The sequence below is a fragment of the Zea mays genome, chromosome 9, assembly GCF_902167145.1.
Source record: "Zea mays cultivar B73 chromosome 9, Zm-B73-REFERENCE-NAM-5.0, whole genome shotgun sequence".
Lineage (NCBI taxonomy): Eukaryota > Viridiplantae > Streptophyta > Magnoliopsida > Poales > Poaceae > Zea > Zea mays.
The window spans coordinates 102,932,278-102,938,277 of NC_050104.1; positions in this window are offsets into that span (position 1 = coordinate 102,932,278).

A 6,000-nucleotide genomic window follows, 5' to 3' on the forward strand; every position below is an offset into this window, starting at 1 on the left:
CAAAGATATCCTAAGATACTTACCCACTCCGGGCCATGATCAATCATGCCTGTGGGGAGGTCTCTCGAGCCTCGGTCCCCGAAGGTACCACCGAGGTCAGCCCCGCTGCCAGCTTCGGCACCATCCCTGCCTTGGGCGCCCGAGGCACCAGAGGGACGGACTGCCCAGGCGCAGCCACGACGACCCGAGGATCACCCTCCTGCGCAGTCGTCACGGGCAACGGTTCTTGGGGAACAGGCGGCTCGGCCTGACTCCCCGGGATCACCTCAACTACCTCGGCCAAGGGGTCAAGTACCCCCTCGGCCTGCCCCCGTTCCTTGGACCGGGACCCCGACGTCCCGGCCCCGGATACCGACGGCGCCAGCCCGCTCGGGGGCTGGCTCGACGACCCCTGGCCTAGCCTTAGATCCGGGCTGAGGCCGAGGCGGGCAGCCATGTCGTCGTTTTCATCATCATCTTCATAGTCGTCGTCGTCATCAGGCGTCTCCGGCGATGGCTCCCTCGGGAGCCCATCCCTCTCCTGATGACGACGAAGCCTTTCCAAGGCGTCCCGAGCCCGCATCCGCTCACGGGCCCAAGCCTTCTTCGCGTCCTTCTTCTCCTTCCTCTTCTCCGCGGCGACCCTCCGCGCAGCTCGGTCCACCGTGTCCTCCGGGACCGGTGGCAAGGAAGGCTTGTGAAACCCCACCTCTTGGGAACGGACGAAAAGTCTCGGCTGTGAGAACCAAGGGCAATCCGACACAAGAAGAAAGAAGGAGCGGACACTCACCAGGGACACACACCCGCAATCGGGACGCATCGAGAGCTGGGAAAGGGCGCCGGCGTCTAACTTCCCTACCGTGCCAGCTACCCGCCTGTGGAGGTCGTCGGTGGGAAGGGGGTTCGAGAACATCTGCAAACCCTCCAAGTCAACCCCCGGCGTCATCTCCCAAAGTGGCAGCCGCCGCTCTGTCAAGGGGAGCACCCTCCGGTGATGAATGGCGGCAACCACCCCCACGACGGTGAGCCCTCCTTCTCGCAGCTCCTCCAAGGCCTTCAAAAGGGGTTGGAGATTCTTCTGTCTCTCGTGCGGGGCCCCGTAGCGCCAGTTATCGCTGGCGGCGGTCACCACTCGTTGAGAAAACGACGGGAGCCTCCCGACATCGTTTCGGAGATAAAACCACCGGCGCTGCCACCCTTTGTTCGAAGACGCGAGGATGGCAGGGATGTACTGCAGCGCCCGCGCCTGCCTCAACTGGAGGATGCAGCCACCGGCCCGCACCGCCATGCGAACTCTTCTTTCCCCCGTCGACGAGGCAAAAAGCTCCACGGAGAAGAGATGGGTCCACAGGTCCCAGTGGGGGGCAATCCCCAAATATCCTTCGCAAACCGCCGCGAAGATGGCTGCTTGCGAGATGGAGTTAGGACTGAGATTGTGTAGCTCCACCCCGTAGACGTGCAGAATCGCCCGCATAAAACGGCTTGCTGGCACTCCGAACCCCCGCTCGTGAAAGGAGACGAAGCTCAGCACATACTCCAGCGGCGGGGACGGGGCGGCTCCGCTCGTGAAAGCAAACCATCAGCAACAAGGGCCTCCAGATCATCCGTCGTGACGGTGGAGAAAGGCCACGGGTCGCGCAGCGAAACAATGGTCACCCGGTCGGCCATCACCAAGCAGAAGAGGTGGCGGCGGAGAGGACGAGGTGCGCGGTTTCCTTTCTCTAGCTATTCCCTCGGGTTGCAAAAACCTAAGTGGGAGGTGAGCAGCAGAGTAAAGAACCGTCACCGGTCCCTCTCCTGAATATATAAAGGCCCAGGCGAGACCCGTTCAACACTTCGCCCGAACCCGCCGCGAGATTCAAAACTCAAAGCGAGACGCCCGTTCCTCGAACGGCTCGCGCACGCGCAATGGCTGCCCCGCGAACCACTCGTCCCGTCGCATTAACTCTGCGGCAGGACAGGCGACACCTTTGGCAGGCAAAGCAGGCGACGCTTCACCTCCGCCATGATGACCGCGTCAAAAAAGGTGCGCCACGTCATTCGATTTCGTATCCTTTTCCACTTCCTCTTTCTCTCTCTTGCCACAGGGACCGGGAAAGGGGATACTCCGAAAGGGATCCTTCTCCACGAAGGAAGCGGGCCTCGAGCCCCCCTACTGATCAGAGGTTCGAAGGCTGGCCCCTCGGAAGGGTTCAACAGCCGCCTCAGAGCACTCGGGCTCCGCGCCCACTACTGGTCAGAGGTTTGAAGGCTGGGCCCTCAGAAGGGTTCAACGACCGCCTCAGGCCACTCGGGCTCCGCGCCCACTACTGATCAGGGGTTCGTAGGCTGGCCCCCGAAGGGTTCGACAGCCGCCTTAGAGCACGCAGAGCGAGGGATGACCCTGGGTACGTTCGATACATAACCAAGGCTCGGGCTACGCTCCCGAGGTACCCTAGGACATTTTCGAGACCGACGGGAACGATTTTGTAATGGAATCCCACCAGAGGGAGGCATCGAGCCCTCGGACCCCGACAAAAGGGGACTGGGTCCGGCGAATCACCCGCAGGTACTTTTGGAACGCGCCTCCGGGCCACTAGTCGACCCCTAACGAATGGGGCACGGGCGTCCACTCGGATTACCCGTTAGCAACTCACTGGAGACACCATGTTCGGCGCCCTCTGAGGGCAACATGGCGCTTTCCCCACTCCTCCTTGCGGAAAGGCGACGCAGGGGCGTATGAAAAAAGTCGAGTCTGTCCTTGACCGTCCTCTCGCTCTGTACGGAGGCTCGGGGGCTGCTCTCGCAAACCCGGCTCCGGCCAAACCGTTGACAGCGTCAACATACCAGCCCGAGAACTTGGGACCTGACTATGCACCCGGGCTACGGCCAGTTCGCATGAGGGAACAACCAGACCGGCCGAAGCATCACGAAACGCGCTAAGACCTCGAAGGAGTCAAACCACTCCTCCGAGGCCTTGGGAGCTACACCCGGCGGGTGCGCTCGCGCGCACCCACCGGAACGAAACGCAACCGAGAAAGGCCGGTCCCCTTGCAAAAAAGAGCAACAAAAGCCTCCAAGCGAGTATCAACACTCCCTTCGAGGCTTGGGGGCTACTGTCGGGGACCATAATTAGGGGTACCCCCAAGACTCCTAATCTCAGCTGGTATCCCCCATCAGCACAAAGCTGCAAAGGCCTAATGGGCGCGATTAAGGTCAAGGCTCAGTCCACTCAAAGGACACGATCTCGCCTCGCCCGAGCCTAGCCTCGGGCAAAGGCAGCCGACCCGGAGGATTCACATCTCGCCCGAGGGCCCCCTCAAGCAACGGACACACCTTCGGCTCGCCCGAGGACTAGTCTTCGCAAAGAAGCAACCTTGGCCAGATTGCCACGCCAACCGACCGTATCACAGGAGCATTTAATGCAAGGATCGCCTGACACCTTATCCTGACGCGCGCTCTTCAGTCGATAGAGCCGAAGTGACCGCAGTCACTTCGCCGCTCCACTGACCGACCTGACAAGAAAACAGCGCCGCCTGCGTCGCTCCGACTGTTGTGCCACTCGACAGAGTGAGGCTGACAGCAGCTAAGTCCAGCCTCGGGCGCCATAGGAAGCTCCGCCTCGCCCGACCCTAGGGCTCGGACACAGCCTCGACCTCGGAAGACGGTTTCTGCCTCGCCCGACCCAGGGCTCGAACTCAACCTTGACCTCGAACGATGGACTCCGCCTCGCCCGACCCCAGGGCTCGGACTGAGCCTCGGCTCTGGAAGACGATGGACTCTGCCTCGCCCGACCCCAGGGGTCGGACTCAGCCTCGACCTCGGAAGACGAATTCAACCTCGACCTCGGAGGAGTCTCCGCCTCGCCCGACCTAGGGCTTGGACCGACCACGTCACAGGGGGCCATCATTACCCTACCCCTAGCTAGCTCAGGCTACGGGGAACAAGACCGGCGTCCCATCTGGCTCGCCCCGGTAAACAAATAATGATGGTGCCCCGCATGCTCCATGACGACGGCGGCTCTCAGCCCCTTATGGAAGCAAGGAGACGTCAGCAAGGATTCGACAGCCCCAACAGCTGTCCTTCCGCAGGGCTCCAGCTCTCCTCCGACGGCCACAACATCACATGAACAGGGTGCCAAAACCTCTCCGACTGCCACGACGACATGTACTTAGGGCTCTAGCTCCTATCTGCTAGACATGTTAGCACACTGCTACACCCCCATTGTACACCTGGACCCTCTCCTTACGCCTATAAAAGGAAGGTCCAGGGCTCTCGTACGAGAAGGTTGGCCACGCGGGAGAATGGGCCGACGCATAAGGCTCTCGCTCTCTTTCTCTCCCACGCGAACGCTTGTAACCCCCTACTGCAAGCGCACCCGACCTGGGCGCAGGGCAACACGAAGGCCGTGGGTTTCCCTTTTGCCTGTTTCTTCCCCCCTTCGTGCTCTGTCTCGCGCCGACCCATCTGGGCTGGGACACGCGGCGACAATTTACTCGTCGGTCCAGGGACCCCCCGGGGTCGAAACGCCGACAGAACTCCACAAACATAAACTCAAATTTGAAATATAAATTTGAAAACGAAGGAAAGAGAAAGAAAAAGAAAAGAAAAGAGAATAAAAAAGGGAAAAAAGCAAAAGTTGCGCTCAGGCCCACTCCACCTCGGCCGCCCCACTTACCCGCACGGCCCAGCTTCTCTTCCCCGTGCGCAATCTCCCTGCCGCTGAAGGATGGGACCCCTGTGTCGGATTGATCCGCGCTGGCGCGTTCTCGCTGTTCTGCAGGCCCGGGGCGTCAGCGCCTGAACTAACTCGCCGACGATGGCGGGCGTGCCCTGAAGACCCGGCGCACCTCCGTTACTTTCATGGCGCTCCACCCTGCGGCCATATAGGTCGGGCCATCGTGGCCCTCCTCCTTGTTTCCTCACCGAGCCTAGCCAAAACCACGCTGCCACCGCTGCCTTCGAAGTTCCACCCGCCATTGTTGCCGTGAGAGGGACATCGCCGGAATCGGTGTGCCGCTCGAATTGAGTTGCTCGGGGAGCTTCGCTACGCGTCTGCAAGCGTGTCCGTGACACCAACACTAGTATTTGAGCCCCTGTCGACAAGGAATTGCTCGACGGAGTTCCACGACCGCTGCGGATCCGCCTCGCGTCGCAAGCAGAGTGTTCACCGCCTCTAATCCCAGTAAGAAACCCATCCATGCGGTTTGCCTTCACCTCCTCATTGCGTTGCACTATTCAATTTTAGTCTTGGGACGCTTGGGTGTTGAATCACGTGCGCGTAGGCGAGCCTCCGCCGTGGCACTATACTGTGTCGCCGCGCTTCGGGTTGGAATGGAGTGAACGGTTGTGCACCGTCCGATCCACATCAACGGCTGCGATTAGAAGTCTAGATAACCCTTCGCACGATGGTTATGACCCGTTGGATCACGATCGAGCGGATGTCGAGCGAACCGCGCTAGTTAAACGGTGACCTTTGGATCTGGATCCGACGGACCACGCTGCGTACCGGTTCGCGTAGTTTATGATTTAATATAGGCGCTCGGTTTCTAATCTGACGGTCAGATATCCATGATACCCTTTCGTCCTGACACTTATGCAAAGGAACCCTTTCTGTTTTTAGGGAAACAACCCGCGGTCCACGCGGGCTATTCACAGAGTCTGTGGAATCTTGCGCTGAGGCCCCTGGCTTCTTCTTAAATCTTGTGAGCGAACCAGAGACCCGAGAAGATTAATAAATAAATGTGTAAATTGATTTTTAGAGTAAAAATAAATCCTAGAACTTATTTAATTCATAGAAAATTCATATGAACTTCAAATTGATCCATTCCAGTTTCTAAAATTTTATAATATTATTGTTTATCACCTAGAGTCTCTGTTTTGACATGAAAACAACAGTAAAATTTATTTCTCACTTAATCATATATCAAGCACATAAAACCTTTGGAAATTCATAACTTAATGATTATTGTTCCTAAAATCTTATTTTAATATGTAGATTATTATTATGTATTTTGTTTACATGTTTGGTGTGATGTTAAT